The sequence below is a fragment of the Ostrea edulis genome, chromosome 6 (genome assembly GCF_947568905.1).
Source record: "Ostrea edulis chromosome 6, xbOstEdul1.1, whole genome shotgun sequence".
Taxonomy (NCBI): domain Eukaryota; kingdom Metazoa; phylum Mollusca; class Bivalvia; order Ostreida; family Ostreidae; genus Ostrea; species Ostrea edulis.
Window position 1 is genome coordinate 85,636,823 of NC_079169.1, and position 11,478 is coordinate 85,648,300.

The 11,478-nt window shown below is 36.7% G+C and overlaps 1 long non-coding RNA gene across 1 annotated transcript; it reads left to right on the top strand.

Annotated features, from left to right (window-relative positions):
* The first annotated feature begins 8,413 nt into the window (after positions 1–8,413).
* LOC125648282 (uncharacterized) lies at positions 8,414–11,390 on the top strand. Its single transcript, XR_007360247.2, has 3 exons — positions 8,414–8,698; positions 8,935–9,304; positions 10,853–11,390. It is a non-coding gene; the product is annotated as an uncharacterized LOC125648282 (long non-coding RNA).
* The last annotated feature ends 88 nt before the right edge of the window (positions 11,391–11,478 follow it).

Genomic DNA, 11,478 nt, shown 5'->3' on the forward strand with positions numbered 1-11,478 from the left:
TAAAAACGTTAAAAATTGAAATTCCCGCTATCTATAGAGGCTGCCATGATGTGGAATTCTTTTGTATTCAAGATCACAAAAATCGATAAGTTTGACGTCACACCGTCTATTCCGGTTTTGATGAGATTCTAAGGTCATCAAAGATGTGCATGTGGTAGATTTTACGAATACATTGTGAATAGGTTGATGCCTTCTTGTCAAGCAATTAATTACACTAATGGGAAAGGGAGATGTGAAAAAAGTTTTTTTTTTCAAACCATGACCTAACCTCATCTGAAAGAAAAGACTATCTAAACTGTGGATCCATTATTTGCGTAATTACAGGTTGATGTTCGAGACATTTGTATGAAGAAACGTGTACCTTCTGCGTGGTCTGCAACTCGATTGGACGTTTTGTTTTCTTAATTTTTTCTCGCAAAAGAACGGGCTCAAATCTACATGGCTCCAAACTTTTAAGTTAAAACTGTTCGTGACTTGTCATGTTTACAGTGCTGCTAATGAAATAAACCGGAACTGATGGTGTGACGTCATAAATTAAACTTTCATGACCGCTCTCTTAGCGGCGGGTAATTTAAAATACACGATAGATTAATATTGATTAAATTGTTAAGCAAGGATTTTGTTGTTAAAGACTGTCATGTACGATATCAGTAAGTAATACTTTATTCATAAAAGCATTATTACGTCACAATAATACGCTCCAAATGACTCTCTCTGTATTGTGACGTCATTACATTGTTATATTCATAACAACATAATTTGTTTTCATAACACCTGATTCCATCTCTGGTATATCCAGGGGTCCGTCTGAAGATTTTTTTAAAAAATGAAAGCGCTTACGTTTTACAACGTGTTGTCATATTTTATTTTTTACCTATTGATTACCGGACACTGAGGCAATTTTTCACATTTGGATATATATATATATATACTGATCAAAATATAGGGCTCACGGCGGGTGTGATCGGTCAACAGAGGGTACTTACTCCTAGGCACTTGATCCCACCTCTGGTATATCCAGGAGTCCGTGTTTATCTAACTCTCTTTTTTGTATTGCATTAGAACAAGGATTCCAGCTATTTCTGACACCAGTGTTGATGAGGATCGTGACACAAAGGGGAAGGGGAATTGACATAAGAATTGAAGACAAAATTTTAGTGAAACAAGACAAGCAGGATAAACTTTCACCATGTTCATGACGAATCATACAAAGTTATTGAGAGATCTAGAAATGCTGCAACTGTGGCAGATGGAAAAAAAAATCTGTGAAATACAAAAACATATTGCTCATGTTGAACAGTATAAGGATTCTAATGCGAAAATAAATGGAGATTCTACAAGTGAGACTCCAGAGGATTTGGCACCATTTCAGTCATACGATTCAGATCTGGAAGACGCTAATAATACACTTTTATGTTCTACTAGCAGGCTGAAGCGATAGACGAGACTCCCTGCCAGATTCAGAGACTTTGTGATGAAGAACTGATTGTGTTCATTTAGAGAAAGGCGAAGATAACGAACAGTGATCAATCTCATAACTCCTATAAGCAATACAAAATAGATAGTCGGGCAAACACGGACCCCTGGACATACCAGAGGTGGGATCAGGTGCCTAGGAAGAGTAAGCATCCCCTGTCAACCGATCACACCCGCTGTGAGCCCTATATCCTGATCAGGTAAACGGAGTTATCCACAGTCAAAATCAGTGTGCCAAGAACGGCCTAACAATCGGTATTAAACACGTCAGACAGCATTTGAACCAATGATAGGTTGTATTGACGAACTAGATCGTTATAACGACCATAGAATTTGCGAAATGCTGACTTCAATCGAGACTTTTGAAACCCCTGTACCATCAACTTGTTTGTCAGTAGCTTGCCTCGATTTCAAAATTGACTATACGCAGAACAAGTTCTTGCGTATCGAATCAGTTGAGAGATATAAACACCATATGCAGGTGATAATGGAATAATGCTACATAAATATGGGAAGTTGACGATGGAGAAGCTGAAATCATCCCGTTTGTCACACAGTTGAGTTGTCAGTTTGCCGTTAATGTCTACTTTCAATAAGATATCTAAGTATGAAGCAGAAGTGGACGACTCTGTGGTATATTTTATTTCGAGCTCACCGGGATATATCGAATTGACATATGAATGAAAGTTATTATTGTTAATAGACAAAATGTTGAATACGCAATTTCCGAGTTGCCCAATAGTTATTTCCCTTTGTGCAACTCTTACGTACAGTGAGACGCAAAACATATATACTATCGTCCACACGCGGTGGGTACAAATGTTTATCGCTGCCTTCATATATTGCCTAAAAACCGATTATCAAGACATCATGCAACCACCCAAACTGCCGGGACACACAATATTAGTAAGTTTATTAGTATTTCATAATAAAATAGCTCAAACAAAAATCGATAATCACCAATTTTCTTTGATTAGGCCTAAAATATCACTCGTGCAAAAGAGGAAATAAAAAAATGATTTCGTATTTAATTTAATGCCCTAATTCAATCAAATATTATTCTTGATATGGTCAGTTTAATGTATACCACTGGATGGTATAAACACAATTTACATTTTCATTTCCCCCCCGTATTTACATAGCTAATATATAGTATATATACATCTTGTACCCACCCAAGCGTTCAAAAGAACACTGAACGTACCTCTATCACAGAAGAGCTGATATCTCGGAAGTTGCGTATTGAAGGCGACAGCAAAAGATTTTCTCTTCTCACGTAGAATTTTTTGAATAAATTCTGCTTCATATGAATATAAAAACAGGTCAGCTAATAACGGAGCACAATTCGTGCCAATGGGGATTCCAATAGACTGCTGGAAGACTTGATCACCTAAGACCACGAATATATTGTTTTTGAGGAACTCTAGCATATTTTTTATTTCAACTTCAGAGAACTTGTGCGTGGAATCAGAGTGGTGTTTAACAAAGTAAGTTTTTGGATGACTGATCACTAGATATGAATATTTCTTTTTTCCATTTTTGTTGAAAAAGCAACTGTTTATGATGTCAAAAAGTCTAGTCTTTAATTTATCGTGAGGAATGGTCGTGTATAGTGTTGAAAAGTCATAGGTTTTGATGTTATTGATTTGGGACAAGTTTTGCGATTTTAAGTTCACTAAAAGTTCTTCAGAATTTTTTTAGAATCCTCATTTGATTAACACCACTTCTGGCATATGTAGTCACACAGTACGTTTGAAGTTTCTCCTTAATGTTTTCGTGAGGAGCAAAGATAAGGGCTTGGTAGAGCACTTACTGGATCCAGCAATGTACATTTGTTTGTAAGGGTTTTTATGTACTTTAGGAATCCAGTATAGGTACGGTAACTCATGTTCATTCGACCCATTGACTGGGATATTAAATGTGTCTAAAACTGAAGCATAATTTTGAAGAATCTCATCTTTTGAAAGGGCAGTTGGAATATAAGTACGATTACCAAAAAGTGGAATTAATGTCAAGAGACTGTTCTTTGTGTTTTTAAATAATTGAAATGCTGTCATACCTAATCATGCAAATAGACTTGAAAGACAATTTTACTATCAATTTTATTTTCTAAAATAATGTGAATTTGTGCTAAAGAAGGAGGGATTGTAACATAAAGACGTTGATATCCGAACAATAGTATGATGCAATGTGTGACGTCATAAACGATAAATGTGTGTAGAGCACCTATGTGTTAGATACGATACGATTAGGTGATTAAATTCGATAGTAGACACTACACTAACGGCAAACTAACAACTCAATTTTATGACAAACTGAATGATTTTGAAGCTTCTCCATCGTCAGCTTCCCATATTCATAGTCCTATTGCACACTCCGACGTCATGTCGTGTCAAAGGTCAATCGGGGATATATTTTATATCCGGGCCCTCGCTCTGTAGTAGACATCGAGTCAAACGGGAAAAAACACGTCAGGTTTTAATCAACTTGGGTGCATACAAAGTTTAAACGATCAGTATCGGTAAGGTCTAAGTATGCGGATAGCGATCGGAACAGAATTTTATTGAGTTACATTCAATATTATTTTTATATCTTGCGACACATCAACATTGTCGTGATATCTTAATGCTCATCGCACCGTGTTTCACCGTGAATTTATACATACATGTATATATATCTTTTTTAATCCCGAGTAGGACACTGTGTATATCTAATTAGATTGGTAACCATATTTCACAATTATTGTTCTCTAGACTTTTTTTCTGCTGAGAACTTTTGGTTCAATTTTGAGGAAATTTACTTGTAAATGGATGCAGACGTTCTAAGTTGCACTTCTTGGACATGTATTTTTTCATCTATCCATTGCAGAAATGAGTTTATATTGATTTAGCATGAAACTTTTCGGCTTTCAATTTACTAAGGATATATAGTAGTGACGAGTTCTAAAATTTTATACTTGTGTTAGAGTGGATGGTATGAAAAAAAATTATAAGTCAATCAAAATGTCCTCAATATTAGTCCATAAGTGACATCAAGAAAAGATTTTGAAAAAAAGTTGAATTTCAATAAAATAATGAATATATAGTGAAAAAATAAAAAAAATACTCATTTTGTCACCACTCTGTGCTGTACAGTAAAGCTCTCTGATTAAAAAAATGGAATGGGGGACCCTTTTATTATCAGAGAGAAATAGTTCTGATTAGAAGTACTTTAAGGTAAGAATTTCATATAGTCATAATTTGCTTGCAGAATATAATGTGGTAAGAAAAGCATCGATTTAGACAGTTTTTATTTTTCCATTCCTTTCATTTTTTATTGTTTAGTTTTGTGTGCAAGTTTGCAATTTTTATGAACGCATTGATTTAGAAGTAAATTCTTTCACAAATATGACCAGGGGACATTGTTGATAATATCGGTGGATGCGATAATGGTGACAATAAATTGAAAAAAGTGGAAATCTGAATTGTGTGAACTTCATTCCTGTAATTTTGGAACTGGGAGATGCACATGTGGTCCTCCTCATCATTGATTGTTCAGAAACCCCCAAAATTTAGTGAACCAGAATCAGTGTTGGAGTGATTACAGACATCATCACACAGCAAAATATTTAGTCAGCATCAACCCATCAGGAATGATCAATTTTGTATCAGAATGCTGGGGTGGCAGGACCAATGATAAACATATAACCTTACAATCCGGGTTTATGGATCTTGTAGAGCCATTTGACTGCATAATGGCCGACAAAGGTTTTAGCAAATTATTACAAGATTTCACAGTTCTTCATGCCGCCTTGTTGATCCCTGGCAGACATGGGGGTAAGTTACATTGTACATCAGTTATAAAAACTGGTGGTCAATGAGACATTCCTTGTTTTTCGTCCTCAAACTTATCAAACATTAACAAAGGATCAGACAATACAACGTCATCAACTCCAAGTAAAATATTGTAGGAATATATCTCCGATTTGTCTTTCTACAGCTGTAGACATATGCAGTTTACTAGCGGCAAAAGCGAGAGCTATAAGTTCTTGTTTGTTCTCAGTTATCGACAGTCCTCTGCTGCTCGGAAATGAACGCCTTTTTTTCCAATGACAGAAATCACATCCAGATTACAAGTCTGATCGCAAGTGTCCATTGTGTGTGTATATATATATCTATATCTATCTCTCTCTCTCTCTCTCTCTCTCTCTCTCTCTCTCTCTCTCTCTCTCTATATATATATATATATAAAGTGTGTGTGTGTGTGTGTGACCGGTCGACAGGAGATGCTTACTCCTCCTAGGCACCTGATCCCACTTCTATTATATCCGGGGGTCCGTTCTGACATTAATCGCTGTTTGTTATCATCACCTTTTCATTTTTAAAAAATAACTTTGGAATGGCGAGACATTTGACGTCCTTACATGGCACAAATTAAGACAAGGTCATGTTTCTGGTCCCAAGGTCAACTGTCTAAAGTCAAGGTCAATTGTAAAATTGTTTACATTTGTGATGAGCCTGAACGAAGGCCATTGGGTAATAACCTCAATGTCACTGGTATAAATATATGTAATGGAGAGGTGTCAGAAACTTGGCACAGAAGTTGCTGTATATGATAAGATAATACGTCAAGGTCATTGCTGATAGAAGTTAAGTTTGTTGGTTGATTGAATATTGTTTAACGTCCCACTCGAGTTAGGAAATGATAACCCCGACTGTAATTTTGTAATGGATAAATTTATTTGCTCGTATGTTTAACGTCCCATTACTCAGACTGTAATTTTGTAATGCATAGATTTATTTGCCCGTATATTTAACGTACGATTCGAGATTTTTTCAATCATATAAAGACATCCACAGCTGTAGTTGAAGTGCAACTAATGACTTGTGGATGGCGATCAAGACCATTGCAATGAGAGTTCTACATCGTGCTAATGCCTACCGTGACACTGCCGGCGTGAGGTTTTATATCGTGCTAATGCTTACCGTGACACTGCCGGCGTGAGGGTTCTATATCGTGCTAATGCTTACCGTGACACTGCCGGCGTGAGGGTTCTATATCGTGCTAACGCTTACCGTGACACTGCCGGCGTGAGGGTTCTATATCGTGCTAATGCTTACCGTGACACTGCCGGCGTGAGGGTTCTACATCTTGCTAACGTTTACCGTGACACTGCCGGCATCAGGGTTCTATATCGTGCCAACGCCTACCGTGACACTGCCGACGCGTGGCAAAGGAATATTCGTTTCCTATGTTAGATGTCTTTATTTGACGTGGAGCCGGAATCGAGATTCGAACCCAGGGCCTCCCGGTTACAAAGAAAATGCAAGGCGACTACGACAGGATGTTCCTTGTTACAGAGATACGTTTAGAGAAAGATGGCCCAGGAGCTAACGTTGTGTCAAGACTCATAACTTCTGTCATTTGGACACGCTCAAGGTCTCCGATAACATAGTTAGAGATCTTTGTCACGGCTATGATTACAAATATTGAATGTCACGATCGATTACTAGCAACTTACAATATGCAGTTCTTGAAATTTGAAAGATGTACTCGTTGGTTGTGTTATTCAAAAAATGGAATTTCTTATTTTAAAATACATGAGGGTATGAACTGCGACGCTTCACGCCGGGATACTTTTATGAACTGTGACGCTTCACGTCGGGATACTTTTATGAACTGTGACGCTTCACGTCGGGATACTTTTATGAACTGTGACGCTTCACGTCGGGATACTTTTATGAACTGCGACGCTTCACGCCGGGATACTTTTATGAACTGTGACGCTTCACGTCGGGATACTTTTATGAACTGTGACGCTTCACGTCGGGATACTTTTATGAACTGTGACGCTTCACGTCGGGATACTTTTATGAACTGCGACGCTTCACGCCGGGATACTTTTATGAACTGTGACGCTTCACGTCGGGATACTTTTATGAACTGTGACGCTTCACGCCGGGATACTTTTATGAACTGTGACGCTTCACGCCGGGATACTTTTATGAACTGCGACGCTTCACGTCGGGATACTTTTATGAACTGTGACGCTTCACGTCGGGATACTTTTATGAACTGCGACGCTTCACGTCGGGATACTTTTATGAACTGCGACGCTTCACGTCGGGATACTTTTATGAACTGTGACGCTTCACGTCGGGATACTTTTATGAACTGTGACGCTTCACGCCGGGATACTTTTATGAACTGTGACGCTTCACGCCGGGATACTTTTATGAACTGTGACGCTTCACGCCGGGATACTTTTCATGACGCGCTTTATATGTTATCACGTGTATCTGTACATTCTACTTTCATTTCTGTCGGGGAAATAGACCCACTATTTTTATCAAGTTGTTTTATTTTCATACACGCATTGTTTACAACCGCAGCGTGCGTTCATAAGGACATGTCTATAAGTTATTTTATTTTCATACACGCATTGTTTACAACTGCAGCGTGCGTTCATAAGGAAATGTCTATATTCACAATTTGTTAAAATATATTAAAGGCAAAAATATTGGAAATGTATATATACTCAAATGAGGCCAAAAATCCAAGTAATGGGCGTCTTGAATGAAATTATAATTAAAAAAAATGTTAATTGATCGATTTTTATTGATTTTATCTTAGAGGAATTTTTTCCGCCTTTGAGATGTTTCGCAAGAAATTAAATTTTTTTTGGGAGTTTTCCCTTAAATCGTATCTTTCTTATCATTTGTCGAGTTACCTTGAGGAAAGTTTCGCACTGTTGACGGAGGCATTATGTATGTCGTATCTGCTGAAGTCTGGTCACTCACCATAAAGATGAAACAATAAGGTAAAGAAGGACCAGTATAAAAGTCAGATAATAATAATTTATATCAGATGATGACGAAGCGTGTCAGCCCCTTACTATGCGTACGGAAACATGACGATAATTCATATTTATGGAATTTACTTTTACATATGTAATTTACTAGTGCTACGGCGTTTATTAAACACATACGACGTAATCACTTGTTGACCAATGAAGATGTTCATATTATATATTTACTAGTATTTATAGAAAGACAAACAAAAAAATCAAGAAGTTTGACATTTATTGATGATAATAATTTTAACCTACATTATAAAGTAAAGAGTTGTAAGAGAAGAGAAGTATTCTACGGCGCATCAGCTTCGGAGACGGCCGCTATCATGAACATTCGCTGTGTGGTTTTGCTTTGTTTTATTTCTTTTTGTTCTCTGATCCACACGACAAGTACGTATAATATGTGTACACATGTACAAAGGTACATTTATTCATTTGTTTAAAAATCGAAAGACGCATTCTATTTAGATACGTAAACGTTATACCAGTAGACGAGTAGTTGTATATTTAGAATATTTTACAATGTAAAACAAAATATATTCAATACGACAAAAATATTTTTTTAATTTCGATATTTTAACTCCATTGTGTTCACAATTTATTTCTAACTAAATATTATAATTTAGGGTCACACCCTGGTTTTAGACGGAACCTTTTCCCAGCATACCGCAGAATCTCTTCATCCAAGATTTCCAGTTTGTTTCCGAGCTACATCAAGAAGTTGGTCACTCGAACCCCCATCCGAAAGCCACGCCAGTTTTGGTTTTCCTCCAGTGACAAGGTTCCCATTCTTTACAAAAATGGATCAAGGAGCCCTGTCATTTCTAACAGATTTCTTAACAGAGGTTGCCCTGTTCTAAAGTGCCCTACCTTGAAAATTTCTTCTAGATGCAAAGCACCTGTTCTATATCGATATAGTGGCAGATTGTGTCGTGGTTGTTACAGAAATGTTTGCAAGTAGTATTACAACCAGAAGAGGATATGAACATGATATAAGTGAGTACATCTTTTAGAAGAAATCGCGTAACTGACAACTACCAGTGAATATTAATTAGTATCTCGGATATGAGTTATCTCGAATACCCCGCTTATCTCGAAGTCGAATTTCGGATCCGATGATATTCCCTACATATAAATGTTTTCTAATTTCCAGATATCTCGAATACAATTATCTCAAATACTCCGCATATGCTTTTGTAACCTACTTCACTTCTAATAGATTAAGGGCGGGGGGGGGGGGGGGGGGTGTTACTGATATCACTACATGCATATTTATCTTGTCGACCGCCAGATTTGTTTGTTTTTTAAAGATTTCCTTGCGGAAATGCAATTCTGTGCAATTGACGTCTCTTCATGGCCTTGTAAATACACGGTTCCATTGATCGTCTTTTTAGAAAATACAATGTCAACAAACGACTGTGTCCTGAACCCTTCGCAAGGTCATGTCAGCATTGTAAAGGCTGCGGGAGAAATACGTATTCGTGTTCATATAATTTGACAATTACAATGAAATCTATCTCATTTAAAGCATATGGAATATAATCTGGACAAGTGGTTTGTTTTGAAATTGTATATTTGGATCACTAAATATGTAGAAGATAAGGGAATGGGTGTTGTATTGAGATGACATTTTTTTCTGATGACACTAAAGTTTTTAAGTGTTTTTTAAAAAAGGTGTTTGAGGGGGTGAGTGGGTACTGTAACCTTGTTCAGTTCCCACATCTAGTATGACCAGGGGTCCGTGTTTGCCCAGCATTTGATTTTGTATTCTCTGTTCGTTATCTTCACGTTTTCGTCTACAACGCGAAACCTTCTGTGTACCATTGAGAAATTCGAAAGACGACTTCCATCCCCCCCCCCCCCCCCCCCCCCCCCCCCAATATAACAGCTATATGTTCGTTTCTTACTGATATCACCACATAGATAGTTAAAGAGATAGATAGATACATGTAGATAGATAAAGAGATAGATGGAGAGATATATATAGATAAAGAGATAGATGGAGAGATAGATAGATAAAGAGATGGATGGAGAGATAGATAGATAAAGAGATAGATAGATAGATAGATAGATAGATAGATAGATAGATAGATAGATAGATAGATAGATAGATAGATAGATAAAGAGATAGATAGATAGATAGATAGATAGATAGATAGATAGATAGATAGATAGATAGATAAAGAGATAGATTGATAGATAGATAAAGAGATAGATAGATAAAGAGATAGATGGAGATAGATAGATAAAGAGATAGATAGATAAAGAGATGGATGGAGAGATAGATAAAGAGATGGATGGAGAGATAGATAGATAAAGAGATAGATGGAGAGATAGATAGATAAAGAGATGGAGAGATAAGGAAGATAAGGGTTCTGAGATTACGCGAAATACGCAGGTATTTAATTAAACCACATCGGGATGATACGTAGGTGAGGCCATGACATGACTTAATTAATAAAAATAAACAAGCGCACCTAAACATTTATTTAGGACATAAACAAATAAGAATGACAATAATCTTGTCTTTTTTTCATTTTTCAGAAATGACGAGTTTCCTTTTCTGCTGGAGGAAAGTCGGTTGGATAAAAATGTATTTGAATTTTGTGATAAAAGTATATGTGAAATATATACATGTATGTGATCAAGAAACAGAAACACAATGAAATGTCCCTATGCGACAGTAGGTGACCCTGGTAATAGCAATGACGAATGTGCGTTGTTGAAGACATGTGATCCGTTAATCTAAGTGATTTTTCTTGACAATTTAATTTCATAAATCGATTTTATTTCGTTAATTTCATTTAATATCTTTTTATTCAAAGTTGTTTTTTTTGTGTAATTATGATGTATGGCTTTGCAGGCTCTATGAATGAAGACGTGGAAACGCCCTCACAGTATAGTTTTTGTACAGTGTTTGAGAGAAATATCTCTTTGTTCTACAACTTGTTCAATGTTATTACTGAGTGAATATCTTTGTAATACTTGTATTACTATAATCTTTTTTTCTAAACCGCAAAAATATTGTGTAGGTTTTCCCTCGTCTTCAATCCACTAACTATGAATTTTAATACGTCCTAATAAACCCTCATGTTTTCTGGGAGTGTGTGTGTGTGTGTGGGGGGGGGGGGGGGGGGCATTAGATTAACAAATCAGAGTTTATCATTATT